Source organism: Haliotis asinina, chromosome 16 (assembly GCF_037392515.1).
Source record: "Haliotis asinina isolate JCU_RB_2024 chromosome 16, JCU_Hal_asi_v2, whole genome shotgun sequence".
NCBI classification, from domain to species: Eukaryota; Metazoa; Mollusca; class Gastropoda; order Lepetellida; family Haliotidae; genus Haliotis; species Haliotis asinina.
Window position 1 is genome coordinate 36,408,903 of NC_090295.1, and position 20,369 is coordinate 36,429,271.

Genomic DNA, 20,369 nt, shown 5'->3' on the forward strand with positions numbered 1-20,369 from the left:
CTGCCGGGAAGCCGTAGTGTCAGACGGATGGACAAGATCAATGTCTCCGTTCCAACTGTAACTAATAACTAATGGCCGATCAAGTGGAATTAATTAAATCAACAGCCTATCTTGTAGTTGTCGGAGATGTGTCAAGAAACCACTGCATTAACACTTCATCATACCAACAGAAGCGTAACACAATGCCTAATTAATGCGTTCGTGAAGTCTAACTGAATGTGACAGGATAATGTTATGCCTGTGAACACCAAGTACTAGTACGGATAGGGGAGAGTGAGTTAAAAGTTATTGTCACATCGGCATAAGTTCACTCATATCCTGACGAGAACAAATAATGTTATACATAGTAGTCACTGGTAAACTGTAACAACCTGTCAACGAAGGGCAGTAAAATAACAAGATTATCCGAGATTTGAATTTAGAACACTTTATCTATAGATGAAGTAAGGTAAAAGCAGGCGATATATTGCCAACAACTAAAGGTATGCATGCATAAGGTGCGGGCGAAATAAAGAGTAGGTGTCTTGACACCAAGCATTCCTTCTTCACGCTAAGGGCACTGATTTGATTCCCACAAAAGATGCTCAAACTGACGCAGATGGAATCTATGAACAAATGCTTAGCGTGGACACCGGGATGAATCCAAGATTCTAAAAGTGAGTGAGTGAGTTAAAATTTTACATCCCAACGGCAATATTGCAGCCATATAGCGATGAAAACAAGGTAATATATTTAAAATAGCTGCCGACAAAGGACAGGAAAACAAACGAGTCTATCACAGATGTATGTTACAATTAGTCATGAAATCTAAAATACTTTAAATTTCACTATAGAAGACAATACAACATAAAAACAAGCGATAGGTCGCCAACAACTGAAGGTAGATCACCATACTACGGACCATGGGGACTTACAGTTACTACTGTACCTTTGCTACCGAGATTCTAAGAACAGTGACCGTGATTTGCTGGAGGTTACTCCTGGGACACCAGTATAGCCCGTATATGAAATAATCTCAATCCAAGATAAGTAATAAGTAGCCAATGAGGGACACTCACCTAAACAGACGTTCAAAACTGTCACTACAACAAAAATTACTTTTTATATTCACGTCATATATGTTAAATAGGATGCATGTGAGTGAATGTTTGGAAATGCCTCGTCTTCGACCTGATGAGCAAAGGAGTTGTCTACGTTAATTAAAGCCATGGTATTGCAATAGTGTAACATGTTAATTAAAGGCATGGAATTGCTACGTGGTCTACGAGGGTCGGCAGAAAAGTTCTCAGCCGGAGTGGTTTTTCCCCACCAGGTAGAGACAGGTGTTTGCCACCAATGAGGACAATCATTTAGTGAATCATAGACACAAGAACTACAAACGTACTAATAGTTTTATCTCAACTACAGCTATTTTGGTAAACCTACCCTCTGAAATCATCAGAAATGGACAAAACTGAAAACAGGGCAGTCATCAAGTACTTGCAAAAGAAAGGGATGTCCCCAACACAGATACATGCTGACATGGTCTCCACTCTAGGGGATGATGCTCCTTCATTTTCCACAGTAAAGAAGTGGGCTGCAGAATTTAAGCGTGGCAGACAAAGCCTTGATGATGACCCACGCTCAGGAAGGCCTTCAACAGCAACCACTCCAGAAAACATCACGCGAGTGCTCGTTGATGGATGATCGACGATTGACTACTCGACATACTGCTGGTGTAGTGGGCATCTCTCATGAGAGGGTTGAGCATATTATCACCAACGAATTAGGAATGACTAAAGTTTCTGCAAGATGGGTGCCAAAGCTCTTGACAGCAGAACAGGTTCCGGACGTCCCTTGACAATTTGCGTCGTTTTGAAGCAGATCCCGATGATTTTGTGGCACGATTTGTAACCATGGATGAGACCTGGATACATCACTTTCAACCAGAAACAAAACTACAGTCAAAACAGTGGAAGCATCCTGATTCACCAGCTCCGAAGAAAGCCAAGTCTGTTACTTCAGCTGGAAAGGTGATGGCATCAGTCTTTTGGGATTCCAGGGGTATTCTGCTCATTGATTATCTTGAAAAAGGTCAAAGTATCAACGGCAGATACAATGCTGATCTACTGAACCAGTTGCGAGAAGCAATCAAAGCCAAACGACCAAAACAATGCGCCTGTTCACAAATCGGTGGTGGCCATGTCAACAATCCGCGATTGTGGCTTTGAACTCATTGACCATCCTCCTTATTCACCTGATTTGGCTCCTTCTGACTTCCACCTGTTCCCCAAAATGAAAAAGGAACTCGCCGGTCGCCATTTTGCAAGTAATGATGACGTCATTTCCGCTGTGACTGATTTTTTTTAGGGTAGCTGAAGACGATTTCTTCCTGACCGGGATTCGGGCCTTGCAGCATCGCTGGCAAAAGTGTGTGAACTTGGAAGGCGACTATGTAGAAAAATAAACCACAAACGTGGACTTTGTAACTTTTTTTCACAGTGAGGCTTAGAACTTTTCAGCCAAACCTCGTAACATTGTGGAACCAAAACTCATCATCTAAAAACATCTAGATCTTGTCTGTTTCCCATAGGACTCATTCGACACCAAATTTCATTTGATAAAGTTGTTGCAAGATGTATTTTTCCCTCAGGTTTTAACCCATCATGATTTGCAAGTATTTGTTGAGGGTCAGGCCTCTGGAAGATTGCAGTCATCTGCATCTGCAAAAGCATCAAGAAGAATCCAGGACCCATTGCAGATATGTTGGACGGACAAGAGTTATCCTCCTTCTGTAGCAGTTAGTGCCCTTGCTTGACCATCTGTTTGTTTGTAGCCCATGTTGTGTCGGAGCTGAAGACCGAGGGCTTGACTACCAGGTGCAGTCATCGGAGGACACTTTGCGCACGTTTCCTTGTGTTGTGACCGTAAACGATATTAAGAAACAATCCACACAAATCCTTAGTTGCCGGTGATCTATAACCCATTTCTATTTTCGTCTTGTTCTCTTATAATGATGTCGTTTTATGATGACATAACAGTTTTCCTATCTCTGTGATACTATAACATTCTGTTAGGACAATACTTTTACGGCACCTTTTACCATTTGAAGATACAGCCACTAACGATCTCAGTTACTGGTGTAAACTACCAATCACTGAAATACGTCTATCTGCAAAACATATCAATCAAAATGTGGCAATTTAATTGATTGCTTAAAAACAATTTAAGATCCTGCATCGTTTAACATTGAAATAGTTATCCTTTGTGATGGAAAATCATTACAGACAAGAGGCCAACTTAGTGAGTATATTTTATGCCGCAATCAGAACGTTTCAGCTATATGACGTGTCAACCAAGTGAGTGAGTCTGACTATCGGACCGCGTTAGTCGCCTCTTACGACACGCATGGATTCTGAAGGCCAGTCTGCTGACCCGGAACGTCATGAGTTACATACTTGACTCAGCAAGGTGATTTGCACTATCAGTGACGCAAACCTTCCTCCTACTCACTTCCCACTCCTTAACTGGCACGGACCATCCCGACACGGTCAGACATTGAGCTCATCAAATATCTGCATTTGTGGTGAGCATTTGTAATAGGATCTAACAGTCACCACATGACTTCATGTACTGCATGAAATTAAACACAGGCCATTCTTACAAGCACAGAAATAACTTCACTGAACCTCCAGCGCCATCAAGCAGACTGACGTGAGCGTGGTATTACATGCTCTTCTTGTACAGGGCAGACAGTAATTATAAGTCGAACCACTGACACGATAACGAGTCTCTCGGGGGCAGTTCAAGAGAGGAACAGTTTTGGAACACATAATTTACAATATCTTTTTGCAGGTTGCCCGCAGTGGATTGGGTCATCTTCTTCGCACCAGAGATGTCTGACAGCCTGCCCTAATTACAAAAGGTTATCACTGAGGAACAAGGGTGGAACAAGGGCCCAAATGGAAGGCTAAATATATCAAGCACTAAATTGCCCTTCAAGTGTGCCCTCCATCCTTACATAGAAGTGAACGCTTTGGAAAATTACATTTTTTATTGGTTTGGGTGTAAGATCAAAGATTTGGTTGAAGCGAGTAGCGGCATTAATCCCTAGTTTTTGTGCCTGATTTTTTAGTAGCGTCATTTGGTGTATTCTGAGACTGAGCTGAAGATCCAACGAAACACTGTTGTGAACTTGAACCTGATTCAGTTATGTTCAAAAGCAAACTTCTGGGAAGGACAATAGTTCATGGATGACTCATAATATGAGTAAATCGAACACGAAAATTCAAAGCTCGTGTGAAAGCAAAAAATCAGGAACTGAGACGAGACACTTGTAAACTGCTTAAGTGACAAAAACGTTTCCTGAAGTCATTACCAATGTATATGATTCATTTCACCTCACCTCTTCATATGACCATGTTCCTCTAAGCACTGTTCTTCCAGTGGGGTCATCGTCTTTCAATTGAAGTCACTGATCTCCCCATTCCTCCTAACACTGTGTTACGAGTGTGTATTTTCTGTATATTTTTGTTATTAATTAGGTAATAATTATTATTGGGTCACAACATTTAGTGTTTTGAATATCCAATATGATGGGTCACATTTCGTTGTAATAGCTGGTCAACACTTTTAGCATTCTGGTTTTCCGGAATTTATCTGATCCTAGTTTTCGATGTTTACTTCCTGGATACTGTTTCGAGACCATTCTACAGTGTTGACGATGTTCGTTTGTGCCCGAACTTTCGGGAAATGACTTAGTTTATATATAAATAGGCTGGTTGCCATGTGGAGGGCGACACTCACACTCACATTCATTCATATTTTACTGGAGTTACTGCCTTGATCACGCTTGATCATCAAAACCCGTCAACGCCTGACCTGCATTATCTGCTGTCACACCGATCGCTGTGTTGACATTCTGCCATAGCTGATTCTCTCTCACACCAAGACTTTGATGAGTTTGCTATATTGTATTTTGTGACCCATTGACATAGATTTTGTCTCTCTTGACTTTGTATACCTTTCGCTGTCGTTGCATAGTAACAGAATTTGAACGTAAACAACTTGTCTTTGTTCTGTTTTGCTGGTTTACAAGGGGATTTCTTAAATTGTTGTCACGGTAAATTCTTAACCGTAACAACTGTCGTAACCCAGGAGTCTCTTTGACATTTGAGTAACTGACACCAAGAAGGAAAAAACTATGAATGTCAAATTCAAAACCAATTTGGATATTTTCCAGCATCCCCATGAGGTCTTGGCTGACAGGAATGCAGAGAGTCAAATGAAAAAAGGACCCATAAAAATGTCTATATTTTAGCAAGACCCACCATTCGCTTTTAGCCTAAATAAAATAGTTTTTTTCTACATGTTTGATTCATCTCAGATAAGTCTGTTTGCTAAAGAAGAGAGAACGCACATATTTCGAAATAGTATAAATATTCAGTTACATGTTTTAAATTTCTCACTGTGATATACTAGTTGTTTAAGTGTCCTCTGGCGACAAATTCCGTGAACTAAAATCGTAAATTATTTACCGTTTTATTCACAATATGGCAGAAATACTGCCTTTGAATATTAACTAACACTATTGACCCTTGTATACGCTGACTAAACATCTCCAGCTTCACAAGGGGCTTACACTGAAGTGTTTCGGTAGCGTTTCAATATGAACCAGAAATACACGGACCAACATTCTTCTACTGTTTTTCTTGTCTTTCTTTGTCTCTCCTCCTTGGCTATTGACCAGGCCACAAGTCGACCAAACCTTAACTACATTTTAGAAATAAAGCAAACGCCATATTAACAGCTCTTAAATACATTTTAATATTTAGAAACATCCTAAACATAAACAACATATCATCTGTCCTGACTCTCTGTCGTGCCTCCTGGCTATTAAAAACTTGTAAACATCCACTTGTAATAGGAATTATTGAATTGCATAATGATCTTGCTACTGGCTAATGCGACATCGTCTTTTGTTGGTTACCCAGCCACGTTGGCATTTCTGGGTACACCATGGCTGATCTTGCTGCTAAAGCAGCACTCAGCAAATCTTTGATGGTAAATTCTGTGTTGAATATTCCATCACGAGAGATAACTATTTCAAATCAGGAACTGTACTGAGGATCTTTTTAGTGATATCAGGCCTCATTTAATTATAACATTTTAAGAAGAATTAGATTTGTTAAACGATATCATATGTTTGGAAGCTTGACTTATTAACCGAGATGGTTAGTGGCTGTATCCTCGAAGGTTTTTTTCGTTATTTTAAACTTACCAGATTTTTAAGATGTGGTATTTGTGTTCTTTTAAGGCTTGGCTTAATATGTCCTTCAATTGCCAGCGGCTGAAGGGGTCGTGTAAATCCAACTAGGATCCATGCAGGTAGCAAAAGTACTGTAGGTCCGCATGGACCCTAGTACGGTAATCTACCTTCCGCTGTTGGCTATCTATAACCCATTTTGTACTGTCTTGTCCGAGTTTGAAATCGAGTTTCAGAGATAGATATTAGTTTTACTTCGAAAATACTGTAACATTTTAGTTGGTATTACTCTCCCTTGCTGACAGGCTTTCATACTTTACATGCATTTACGGTGATTTTGTGTTTAAAGTCACGATATGACTGAAATACTCCCTCCCTCGCAATTCTTCTTGTGTGATCAGCTGAGGAACTATGAGTGTATAGAACACTAACGACTTCACAAGCAAAGCATTGTAAATTGTTTATAGGCGCTGTATGTATGGAGGACGATTCCATCGTCAAGGAGCAACATTCTGAAATCATATGCACTTCATTCATGTATCTCTGCATTCCAAAATGATATCTACATCAAACACGCGTTTAAGCAAGTTATGACTATGGGAAAAAACATATCCAACTATTGAAATAATTAGACCATCTGTCCCTGTAGGGTGTAACTATAAGCAGAGACGTCATCACCTCCATGTATCCATGACCGTCGCTACTGAACACCTTTGAGTCTGAAAAGTCTTGAGTTCTTGAGCTTTCCTTTTGAGCGTGAAATTAGTCCGTGCTCCAGAAAATAAAGGTATTCCCACCTAGCTTTAGCGTTTGACTTCACTGATATGTTTTCTACCATTGATCCTATGTTTACACGAATATTCTGAAACATTACCATCCTATGAACGCTCGAAAGCAGCATGTTCAATTATCTGGGACAGAATGTAAATTGGAATCCTTAAATGTCATCATGTTTTTTGCCCTAGAAGATTCGAAGCTTGTGTAAACACATTATTACAGCGTCCTTGTGTCGGGAACTGCCACGGGACATCGGTAAAAAGTTTTCATATCAAGACAGATTTCCTGTTTCCTGAAGTTTAAAGACTTGAACGAACATTTGAAATTGCCTTCTCTTTTCTGAATTTTTTTCCAGATCAATATTAGTGTTTTTTAATCAGAAGAAATCTTTGCTAAAAACACAACAAATTGGTGATTATCTCTGGACCCAGTGCCCTTTCAGTTTGATCTTAAACACATTAGCCATACCTATTTTCGAGAAAGGAACCCACACACGTTGTTTACAAGAGCCCAAGCCCCTGCATCGGACGGGGATACGCATGTGATAAAAGACAACATCACCTTCATTACAACCTGCCGCAAAACCGTTGACTGAGGTTCATATGAACTGAATCAATGTCTCGGTTGCATTAATGAATGATGGTCCCCACACCCACAAGAATTGAATCTAATCACAAACCAATCTGTTGGTGTCTGTATGTCGTTTGCTCGTCGTCAGTCCAATTTTGGTTGTTATCCATGTTTGATAAACCTTAGAACCCAGTAGTCAAACTATATATATCTTACCAGCCTGAAAACAGTCTTTGCAGGAAAATCCAGTGATTAATGATGCATATCAGTGCGTAGAACTGTGCGGTCAAATTCCTGTAGGTACGATGAATGTAGAATCTGACCACCGTTTCCGTTAAATGCAAAGGTTAGTACTAAGATATTTTCCACTCGTGATTTTCTGCGGTGGAGGTTTCATGTCAGTCACGGAAGAAAATATTAGTTTTGGTTCTAGTTACCATTATCTAAAAGATGAAAATATCCGAGTCTCTTGTCATACAAGATGAGGCTCGCCTCCATGGTCTGAAAAGCTTATGCCAGAGAGCGGAAGCTCGCTGGTGGAGTGCACTGGTTTGACAGTTAGGCCTCAACAGACGCCCGAGCCGTCTAACTTAGGTATGCATGTTAGAACGGCATGGTATCTTGATTGTTGCAGCAATACCACTTCTGGGGATATTAGAAATAGGCTTCACACATTGTACCGGTCTTCGGCGTGACGAGTGCAGAATTTAACTACTAGGCTACCCCATTGCCCCTGCCGCCCTGAAATTATCAAAAAGAACCAACTGCACACACAACCACAAACATACTTCCCATCACTTCAATCACAAGACGTCTGATACCCAGGTTCTGAAACACATTAGCTTTGAGTGTGTGAGTTAATATCGTCATATCTGCAATATTACAGCAATATCGTGACAGTTAACTGGTATACATAGTAATTAATGGTAACTTATAAATATGCTGTCTGCATAGGGCAGTAAAATAACAAGATTATCACAGAGACGAATTGAAATCTAGAACTTAAATCCCAAGCAGTTTAAATACATATGGCGATATAATATACAAACATGCTACATGCTGCCAACACCCGAAGGTAAATTCTAGAGACACACACTTCGCAATATTGAAAAAGCAAAAGAAAACTGTTACAGTATGATCACAAGACGATAGCAAATGTACAGCATATCAAACCTAAAACTCCCTGTGCATGCTTAGATCATCTATGATATCAACTGTACATGTAACTCGCGAAACACACGTGAACTGAGATCAAATAACTTACATTTAATAAACATTTGACCTGTTGTTAATATACTCTTGAGACTCGCCAAGAAACAAACCCCATCTGTGCATAAACCATTGGTCACTTGAAGCGATATAAAGACTCAACGTTAAGGCACCTGTCTGGGATGTAACCTAGCGATGATTATTTATAGGCAATAAAGAACCTCATCATCTATAGCAGAGCCTGCCTTTTTCCCACAGGACTCATCCGACAGCCAACTACACGTGATGAATTTGCTAGCTGACCACTTGATTGCCATCTTGCAAGATGCATTTGTCCCTGAAGTTTTGACCTATCCTGACTGGCTGGTAATTGCTGTGAAGGCGAAGGTAATGCTCTGAAAGGTCGCTATCAGCTTCTAACAAACCACCACGAGGAATCCACGACCGAAAGCAGGTACGACTGGAGGACACGATATATTCTTCCCTTCTAGCTGTTGTTTCCCTTGGTCGATTTCGCACCCCCTCTGTTCTTAGTAAGCATTGTGCTGCTATACCAGTTGAACCCAAGGGCCTAGACCTTTGAAAGAAACGGTGTTGTCGTTTTCGAAACCAACATCTGTGGTTCCCTGTTTTGAGATCATTAAGTGGACGTAAGGCCTAAAAAAGATTCAAATGCGGTGTATTTTTACGTTTGCTGCCCGTAACGCATGAGTTGTTGGTCAGTTGTTCCGGATGACGAATGGACTCCATAGGAATCACATCATCCCCAACCAAAGGCACATAGTGTCTCCAGCATTAGCCATATCCCGATCTGTTGATGTAAATGCATGAAGTGACTCAGAATCAGTCGTGTACACACTAAGTGTTAGTCGAACTTGGGATGAAAGCCCATAACTCTAACACACGAGTCTCAAGGATCACAGTACACACAAAACAGGGATCCGAACCGATCCGAACTCTCTCTGTTCCGAAAGAGGTGGCTGGGTATTGTGATTTGTGACACACACAGTTCCACAGTTATTAGCTGACAGGCATGCCACCTCGACAACACCCTCCACTGTTACCAACTGACACGATCGGACGTGTTACGTAATAATCTAGCAAAGACCATCAGAAAACTGACAGGCGTATTAGCTATAATCGTACATTGGCAAGCACCACATGGCAGGCAGGCACTGCCATCTGGAGATATAACACCGGCTGTGAATATAGTACTGAAGTCAAGCTCCTCCATAGTCCACTCAGTCAGACAGAAGTGTAAAGGATACCACATCGTTCCTGGGGCAGACAGTAATTACAAACCGAGACTCCCACATGGGCAACTAGTCTCTCAGGATGCTATCAGCGTGAACAGTTTTAGAACACATATTTTACAATATCTTTGTGCAGGTTGTCTGTAATTGATTAGGTCATCTTCGCTGGACCCGAAGTGTCTGACAACCCGCTCTGATTGCTATAGGTTATCACAGGGGAACAATGGCGACATGGTGGGCAAACTTGCATGCTAAGATAATCATTACTAAAACGCCATTAACTGCGTCCTCGGTAATTGAATGAAAGTGCACGCTTTAGACACTTACATTTTTGGCCGTGTTGGGAACAAGATGAAAGACTTGGTTGGAACGTGTGCCGGTATTAATAAGTAGTATATTTGACACATGATGTTTCAGACCCGTGAAGGTCCGGGGTAGAGCAGGTCTTCAGCAACCCATGCTTGCCATAGAAGGCGAGTATGCTTGTCATAAGCATGTCGTGGCGACTAACGGGATCCGGCGGTTGGGCTCTGTGACTTTTGTTGACACGTCATCGGTTCCCAGTTGTACAGACCGATGCTCATTTTGTGATCACTGGATTGTCTAGATTAGACTAGATTATTTACAGACCGCCACCGTATTGCTGGAATATTGCTGAATGCGGTGTAAAACTCAACTCACTCGATATGTTTCAGTATCATTATAATGTCATTCAGTGTACCTGGTAATCGGCTGCATAACGTGAGATGTATATGAATGCAATGCGGTTGTAGTGGTGCTATTAACATCGACCGTCAACAAAGTACTGAAGTCAAGCTACTGAGTTCACTCAGTCAGACAGAAGAGCAAACGATACCACATAATAAAATGCCCCAAAGTAAGAACACAGGCAGTCCCAGCAGTTTATTGTTTACGATAGATTGGTAGTGCTTTGTTTACTTTATTGGATTAGATCTCATTTTACAATAATATTATAATAATCAATATTACAAGACGCACACATCCTCTAATATGTAATGTATAATAAGTACTCTATTAAAAAACAAAAAAACAAAAAAAAACTGGGATGAAATATCTATTTCCCAGATCAGTAGCATTCGTTTCGTGGATATGCTGAAATCTATCAGCACCCGTTACTTTTATGTGAAATATAAAATGTTCTCGGGGCTTTTAGCTATGTTTTGCCGTTACGCGATCTCAGTTGTAATCGATGTAGTATTCAGGTGTCAAGTACATGCTAAGGTCGTAAATAAAGGTACTAGACGAACTAGATTAAACGATGATTCCAAATGTGTTTTAAAGGGTTTTAGTCAGACAAAATCTAGAGTAGTCAGGGTTGTGAAGTGATGATTAATAGTATAGGGAGAAATGGGATGCCATGTTACTTTAGTCGACGATTAACCTGACATGGTAATGTTTTCTTCACAGCTTTCGAGACCAGTGACACATAGGATACAAGTTCATCTGCCTTCAGAACTAACAAAGAGCACCACGTGGCACGAGTATCAAAAAGAATTCATAATCAATGGCTCAACCTGTTTGAAATACAACAGATTTCTTCAAACCTAGTCCGAACACATTAGCCATGCGACACTACCAAAGGGAGGGCAGTATTTGTTAACAAATCATTTCATTTCAATGACATCCTGAAAAGGGAGCTCTATAAACAGGTAAGTAACATTACTGACGCGGAAAATGACACAGTGAGTGAGTTTAATTTTATGCCGCTTACAGCAAGATTCCAGCAATATCTCGGCGGGGGACACCAGAAATGGTTTTCAGATATCAGAGGATGTGCAAAGGATTGTTGACTATGAGAGTGAAGTGCAATGCCAGCTATCAAAAGAAAAAGAGAAACGTTGAAAGAGGATTACAGACGCACCTCAATTTACACAGGTACGTTCACAAAGGTATAACATATGGCTTAAACAATTCTGATGGGGAAATTTAATTTAGTTTTAGCACTTTAACTAACAGCGTGTAACATACCGAACAGGAAAGAAACGCAATTCTGGCTTTTTAGCAAGTTTTTTAATAGAAGACACAAACATGAACGCCAAAATTTATGAGATTTCATTCATCAGTATAGGATCGATTTTCCTGACATATGTGTGGAAAGATATCTTTAGTGTTTGTATATGTGTGTATGTTTATGTTTGTAAAGGATGTGGATTTCAACATTATTTAAACAAGTACCCACTACTCAAAACTCCATTTTAAGTTATCAAGAGAAAAATACTACCTGCACATCTCTTAAGTCCTAAAGAACTTCGAAAAATATTTCTAAGACGACTCAGCTTGTCGTAAGAGGCGACTAACGGGATCGGGTGGTCAAGCTCGCTGACTTGGTAGACACATGTCATCGGTTCCGCCCTCTTAGATCACATACACTCCCCACCCATCAAATCCACATTAGCAAATTCACCAAGAATCAGGACTTCACAAAAAAGAAACCTTCTGGTAGCTATCGAAGTCTGCCGCCACAAATCTGTGATCATCAGAGACACACCACACCGTTGGCGTATGAAGAAATAACCACATGTTTACCGAGATTTCTATTGTTAAACATACATAGAAGCTAAGAGCAAAATACTTGATGTGAATATTTGTTATTTCCAATTATGAGTAAATTTTCCTGTCATCGCCAGCCGCTGAAGGGATGATTAACCCAACCAGGGTTCGTGTAGGTAACAAAGACACTCATCTGTTGAAAAGCAAGGATCCTCCGTTTTGTATCCCTTTGTGATGGGAGAGTCACTGTCAAGCATATCGTGCTTGACTATGCTGAATTCTCCATCACAAGGGATAAAGATTTCCACACACTGTACATGGTCCTCAGTACGGTGATCTACCTTCGGTTGTTGGTGATTTGTTTTGTACTGTCTATAGTGATTAAATTTTACGATAGGTTTAACATTATATAGGTGAGATACTCTAGTCTTATGACTGTCCCTCGATGACAGTTTTTTTATGTTCTAACTTATTGATTTTCATAATGAGAGACAATAGATTGTTCTCGCCACGATGTGACAGAAATATTGCCTATATGAAGGAAGAAAATAACTCACTCACTTCACTGTACGTCCCCTTTATTATTTTAATGTTTTCTATTCTGCAAATGTACTGGTAAACACATATAAGATGATCCAGGACCTGACAAATGACCCCAATTTGCATACTTGGGAACGCCCCACAAAACGATCCACTTCAAACAAGAGGGAGACAGGTTGTCTGATAAATATCGAGAAGTTAATTTTCCCCGTGCGTTTCACACATGAGTGAGTGAGTGAGTTTAGTTTTACGCCGCACTCAGCAATATTGCAGCTATATGGCGGCGGTCTGTAAATAATCGAGTCTGGACCAGACTATCCAGTGATCAACAACATGAGCATCGATCTGCGCAATTGGGAACCGATGACATGCGTCAACCAAGTCAGCGAGCCTGACCACCCGATCCCGTTAGTCGCCTCTTACGACAAGCTGAGTCGCCTTTTATGGCAAGCATGGGTTGCTGAAGGCCTATTCTACCCCGGGACCTTCACGGGTCCGTTTCACACATGAATTGTTATAGCATACTCGATTTGGGAAGAAGTACAATCCCAGCGAATTGAATCAACACAATATAATGACGTTTTCCTGCTTTTTTAAACAAAATTGTTGAATATCTAAAATGCTTGTCAATGCCCCAGTCATCTATTTGTCTTCGTCTTAACTAAAGGTTAGCGTGGAATATCAGTATCTTATGCCTGAAATTGCAGTCTTATCATTCGAAGGAATATGCGGTGTTGTTTTAATGGGTAAAGTTGACTTTTCGTCTGCTAAATATTAAATAGATAATAACTACATATAGTTAATTGTGTTTCATTTAACTTTTAAGTATGTTAAAAGTTATCTGTTACTGAATGGTGGTGGCTAAACCAGAGTAGGAAGGGGGAAATATTTTTATCCCATAATTTTGTTCCTATTTCTCTGTACGGGCTGATTTTCGTCCATAATTCCACTGGTGATCGACCGGGAATACATGTCTTGGAAATCGATATAACCGGTTCCAGAGAAATGGTTAGTATTCAAACAATATTTCCAAATTCCTGTCATATGTTTATTATGGTCACCAAAACTGTGTACAGAAAACTGAAATACCTTTTGACATTGATAAGTCAGTGAGAAATATCTTTGTACACAAATTTGTCGGTTTGGGGATTACTCAGTACCAGATTTATCAGTGACTACAAAATATAAATTACAGGCAACTCACCAAAGATTACTCTTTTTTATGACAAAGTATGGGAACAGTAAAAACCTGAAATTGTACGTGTCAATTATTAGACAAGACACAACAATGTTGGAAAATTAGGCGGACTTACTGATTTATGCTTTAATTATCACTCTCTGAATCAGTCTCGGTGTCTGAATCACTTGCAAGTCCTAAGTCAATCACTAGTCTGTCAATTTCCCTTTCTACTGCGATTTCGTGTTGCCATTAACCATATGGTATGGAGGGAGACGTGTCTACTCTGTAGACAGGGCCCGATTTGTTGGATTTTGCAAATGCTTGGAAACAATGTCTTTACGTTCCATTAAAAGTTTACGGTTTGACTGCGTTTTTCGCCACCTAAACCCTATGTCTTTGAGATTTTTTCGAAAACTTTCCTTAGAACCCTTGTAGTTCAACTGGCACTTTGCCATATCATACATCGTATCCAGAGTGGGTAGTTGTTTTACGCCATATAAACTTTGTACAAATTGACGGAATGGACACCGGTCGAAATCATCAAGTTTGTAACTGCAAGTTTTGGGTTTCTGCAACTTGGGGGACTGATAAATGTAGGTCCACTCGCACTCCTACCACCTCCTGCCTTAATGCGTTTTAAAGTTGCCTTTGAGAGTCCAGTAGCAAGGCTACTTTGTAAAAGAGAATCTGCTTTGGTTGCACAATTTTTGTCCAGATACACGATAACATTGTATGCCATCTCCCTTGCCTGAGAATGAACTATTTGCCCAGGTTTTCCTAACTTGGACGTTCTTTACTACAACTGAAATCTGTCTAACAGTATTGACACAGGTGTTACACAGTAGCGAGACAGGTGTTAATCAGTGGCGGTGTTGATTTCATGTCACGGTTTGCATGTATTGCACGTGAATAATCGTCAAGCTACCTGTAGCAGCCAAGTGTACTCGCCCAATTCGTTGTACCGCCTCTCTTGTCACAAATGCGTTTAGTGCGCAGGATCATCTAATATGTGTCTAGCAGTACATATATATTTATCACTAGACTAGTTAAAATGTAGGTCATGTGTCCCTCAAGCCCTTAACAAACTCAAGCCATGACGTGCTCAACTGACTGTCCAAGTAAAACCTATTGTAAGCAGCCTGCACTCAGTCACTCAAAAGACAAGTTGAAAGAAATATTTTGTTAGTAAGGTTAGTTCAACATATCTCTGTATATATATTTTTTGCATTTATATGTTGCAGTACATCTAACATGTTCTATTAAAGTAAACTAGGTGTTTGCTGTTATCTAAAACTCACCCATTGACTATTTACATAATTCCCCGATGCAATATTTCAAAAAGGGGCTCTGGTATAATGTTTTGGGTGTGAAAGCGTTAAATGGGGGTTTAGAAATTTGGGGGTAATATAAAAAAAGTGGGAGGAGGGGTAGGGATAAAAAAAAATGCCAATGTCCATTGTCTCCCTTCCTCTAGTCTTGCTATTCTCGACTTATACACATTTCAAAATACTCTGTGTTTTTTCTGAATTATATCCAACTCACCTGAGATTCAGTCCGCTATCCTGGGGCTTTCAATCTTCCGGTAGAGTCATCTCGGCTACAGAGAAGTTGATACCAATATATACATTTTGAGAACCTGATCTTTAGCGATACGTAGAGTGTGACGTCACTGACAACTATCATAACAACTGATTTTTTTGTTTTGATTTTGTGAAGTTGTCTGTTGAATTAGTACATTTTTATCTATGACTTACATTATGTCACTCTCACTTAAAGCGCATCATGTTATCTACGTGTTTTTCAAAATTGTGTGTTTGTGCGCATTATTTGTCGTGGCACATGTTGCACGTGCCTTGAGCATATATATTGACAAGTAAAGGTAACTTCTTGCCATTTCGACCACGCGAGTCCTGAAGTTCTTTATCATTACACCATATCTTCTGCAGGTCACTTTCCCCCCCAACCTGCCAAAATCTCCATCTAGTCATAGCTAATATACAGATCCTTTACCTGAAATCCTTTCTTCTGGTGACATGACCCTAAGTCAACAGAGACTAAGAGGCAATTCAGAAGATGACGCGATGCTTTTCCTTTTAATCCCGACGTAGTGACTGAGGGGCATACGATTGACGGCCAGGCCTCTTCTGTAAGTAACGTTTCAAGCACTGGTTTGTCTCACTTACTAACGCATGAATTTTTCATCTTCTAGTTCTACTAATTCACCACCATCTCCTGTTTCTATTAAGACACCTACCCGGCCCAAACGCCGGCATTAAAGGTCCCGCTCGTTTCCGTGACACGAAGTCCCCCCAGTCCTTCGCACCCGCGCCCCACGAAACGCAAGGCCAAAACCCGGCACCTAACTCCCTCTAAACCGGCTAGTCCCCCTTCCAATAACCCCGGCACCATCCTCCTCACCCACTGCTGCTGCAACCTAACAACCCCTCAGTTTCTGATCCTACCGTCAGAGCTACCGTCCCCATTAATTTGTTTACCGTGTCCGCTAACTTGCGCACTTCTGAGAGCACTGTTGAATTTGGTAAACGCTACGGTGTTTTACCAACACGAGCGCACTGCCCTAACTGTCACCAAGTACTTACTCGCACTTACGATATTAACAAGAAGGGCAAAAACGTTTCGTTCACATTCCAGTGTAACAAAAATAAAATGCAAAAAAAAAATGTAATAATAAAGTTCCTGCACTGAGGGGTACGTGGTTTTCTGGGTACAATTTGTCGTTGGCTAAAACTATTCTCCTCACTTACTGTTTTGCTCATAAGATGAGATTCACGGGCACAGAGTGACCAGTATTGATTGTGATAAGGATAGGAGAGTCCTGGAAACATCTAGAGAAACTGTATCGGAAACTGTGGTCAAGAGTCGTGGTAAAGGATCAGTTTGAACATGATAGGGGGTCCTGCTATGACGGCAGAAATTTATGTGAGCAAGTTTGGTAAACGTAAGTATCATCGGGGTAGAGTAGTACAGGGTCAGTGGGTTTTGGGTGGAATTTGTGACTTAAAATGTTAACTCAACCACTCACTTTGAAATTGATGATACAACTTACTGGGAATTCACGTATTTAAGCCAACGCGAAATTTAGCCCAGGAGCTTAAATTTGGATTTGATTCTTGGGTGTTTAGAGTGACGCCCCCCTACAAATGCAGACCTTGACGCTGTAACTATGCTCCATGGAGTCATTGTTTAAGATGCCAGTCAGTCGTTTCAAAATAGTTTGTGTTTTGCATTAGACTGTCATCTTCATCATTCACGTTCACATTTACTCAATCCAGTTAATATTTTCACAATTTTCAATTTAAGGTTTATAGACCAGTTTCCCGATTAAATATTTTTTTAGAAAGTTCTGATTCTTTTCATTTTCTTCAAAATAATGTGCATTTTCGAACTTAAAACCTGAGCTTAGATTTAATGTGGTTCAAATATTTCATCACTAGAACAGTGATTTTTCCGTATTTAAGCCTGGGAATTCCCGGTACTTTTATCTCTCTCTTAAGGTATCCTAAAGGTGTTAGATATAAGAGGAAAAGAAAATGAATATAATCTACAAATTCATATTTTACCTCCAGGCTGATGTTGGAATAACCAGAATGAAGCATCATGAGACAGGCGTTCTGGATCATTGTAAAGACAAGTCTTATGTCCATGTGAGGAACACGGCACTTCACCTGCAACCTGTAACGTGACCTGAACAGTACTTAGTTCTCCTAAGGATAGAGCAGGTGAGGAAAAATACCATTATGTCTTGCATAAATTAGCATAGAAAGATACCCATTTGAATGTGGGTCTACATATACTTGAATATGCATAAGTACAAATGAATTTATCATCAACAAAAAACCCTCCCGATAATCCTGAGCATCATATTACACCATCTGTCCATAATTAAAACAAAGAAATCAAACGGTCATCGAAAGACTATAAATTGAATACCTACACTTATTTAAATGCTTACCGCATGTGGAACTAACATATCGTTAAGCATTTGAAAATACTTTTTCGTGATTAAACGAACCACGACATCCCTATACGACATCATAGCGTCATAGATGTACGTTCTGTTAACACTCGACTGAAGTAAAATTCACGAACACGTTTTGTTCCAAAGAGTCAAGAGTAATTGTGGCAGCCTGTCGTTGGAGTAGTGCAGACTTTACTCAGGGAACTTTGTCCACAGGTCCGATAGACCAAGAGATAGGGCTATGATGGGATTCGTTTTCTATGGCGAACCATCATCCACAAAGGCTACAAAAATCCACGTCTCAGCTTCTGACGATGGCTTCCCGGCCTTTGATGAGGTGTCTTTAGTCACAGGTAGTGGCTTCTCTTGTGGCACCTCCTGAAGGGGCCTACGACAGTGTCAACACCTGTTTTCCTCTGGAAGATATCCACAGCTAATGTGCTTACCAAATTTTTAAAACGCAGAATATTTGTGTTTTTTTTAAAAAATTAATGGCTAAACTGAACTACAATCGCCAAGTGTTGAGGGTGGGTGAGTGAGTTATTATATAGCGTCACATCGGTAATATGTCAGCCATATGGTGTGGAGAACAATCTAATTTAATTCGATGTGAACATAAAAGCCCGTCATCGAAGGACGCTGAAAATAGTATAGACTAACAGATACAAATTTTAAAACTAGTACACTTTCATAAAAATAATTCACTTCAGACAGTACAAAGTAAAAACGGGCTATAGGTCACCAAGAACTGAAGGCAGCTCAGCATACTAGTGGACCATGGAGATTTACAGTACCTTTGCTACGTGGATGAACCGTAGCTTGATTTAAACCACCATGTCAGCCATTGGTGATTGAAAAGAAATCTAGCCATAAATTGAAAGAATATATTTTCAATGATTAAAACAATAGCTATTTTACACTTAACTTAAAGGCTTTTGGGACTTACGTACCCTCTCAGGATGACAATAGGTTTATATTTTAACCCCCTTTGAGGGTACAGCCACTAACAATCTAAATCCGCCGCGCTTTAGCATTAAAAACGTTAAATTTATTCAAAGTTTGCACTCATCGGTAAAGCATCAGTCACTGAGAACATCTGACAAACACTTAATAGCATCAGGAACAGTAGTAAGACGCTCGTTTTTTAAAAAAAAAAAAAAAAATCGTGATGACGGAGAAACATCAGATGGGTTCACAGGTTTTAGTTGTGTTGGTAAATGGCCCCTTCCAGACAGGTCATCGTGGACCAGCTATTCAAATTCATTTGCAAGATATAGGGGTCAGTAATTGACAAATCGAGAGCTAAATTTGTATATGCATATGACATTATAAATGCAGAGATAATTATTTTGAAGGAAATCCTCCAGTAATTTACCTTTGGTATTCGTATTAGTATTCCCTACAGTGGATTGTGGTCATTTAAATCGCCCATAGTGATACAGGGTTGAGGTAATTGATTGTAAAGAGCTTGTAGATCAGTTAATAGAACAGTAGATAGAATTGGAATATACAACGAACAGAGTGTAGATGCAACTGCCACGGCTTAGAGATTTGTTGTAAGTGCAACTGAGCTGTGTGGAACATTTTGCCGTACCAAGATTGGTGATCCTCCACTGGCCCTATGACCCGGAGGTGAAAAAATTATGATAAGCATTGAAATCAAAAGGATCTGTTTGCTTTACATATGTTTCCTGTAGACAGATTTTTGACGGTGTAAAATCCTAAAACTAATGAATGTAGTTCATTGAAATTATTTCATAGTCCACGGCAGTTCCACTGTATAATATCACTAGAATAAACCTTCATTTAGGAGGATTTATTGGTGACCTACCCCTCACCTTTATTTGTTGGCAAGCTCTGTGCCCTAGAACGGTGTCGGTCACATGCGTATGCTCAAGAGACCTATCTTTCTTCCATAATATAACTGAATTGTTTTCTGATCCTTTGTTGAACAATTTGTTGAGATGACTGTGCTTTTCCAACTTCCGACTCATGACTTCTTTTCTAACTTCCGACTCTGACTGCTTTTCCAACTTCCAAACTCTTGACCTCTTTTCCAACTTCCGACTCTGACCTCTTTTCTAACTTCCGACTCTGACTTCTTTT

General features: G+C 40.1%; 1 protein-coding gene across 1 annotated transcript in view; it reads right to left on the reverse strand.

Moving 5' to 3' along the window:
• LOC137267557 (COP9 signalosome complex subunit 7b-like) overlaps positions 1–10,919 on the reverse strand; it is a 519,024-nt gene extending 508,105 nt beyond the window's left edge. The window contains exon 1 of the mRNA XM_067802037.1: positions 10,910–10,919. The gene's annotated coding sequence lies outside the window, so the exon portion shown is untranslated. The remainder of the gene's footprint in view (positions 1–10,909) is intronic.
• Between the last annotated feature and the right edge of the window lie 9,450 nt (positions 10,920–20,369).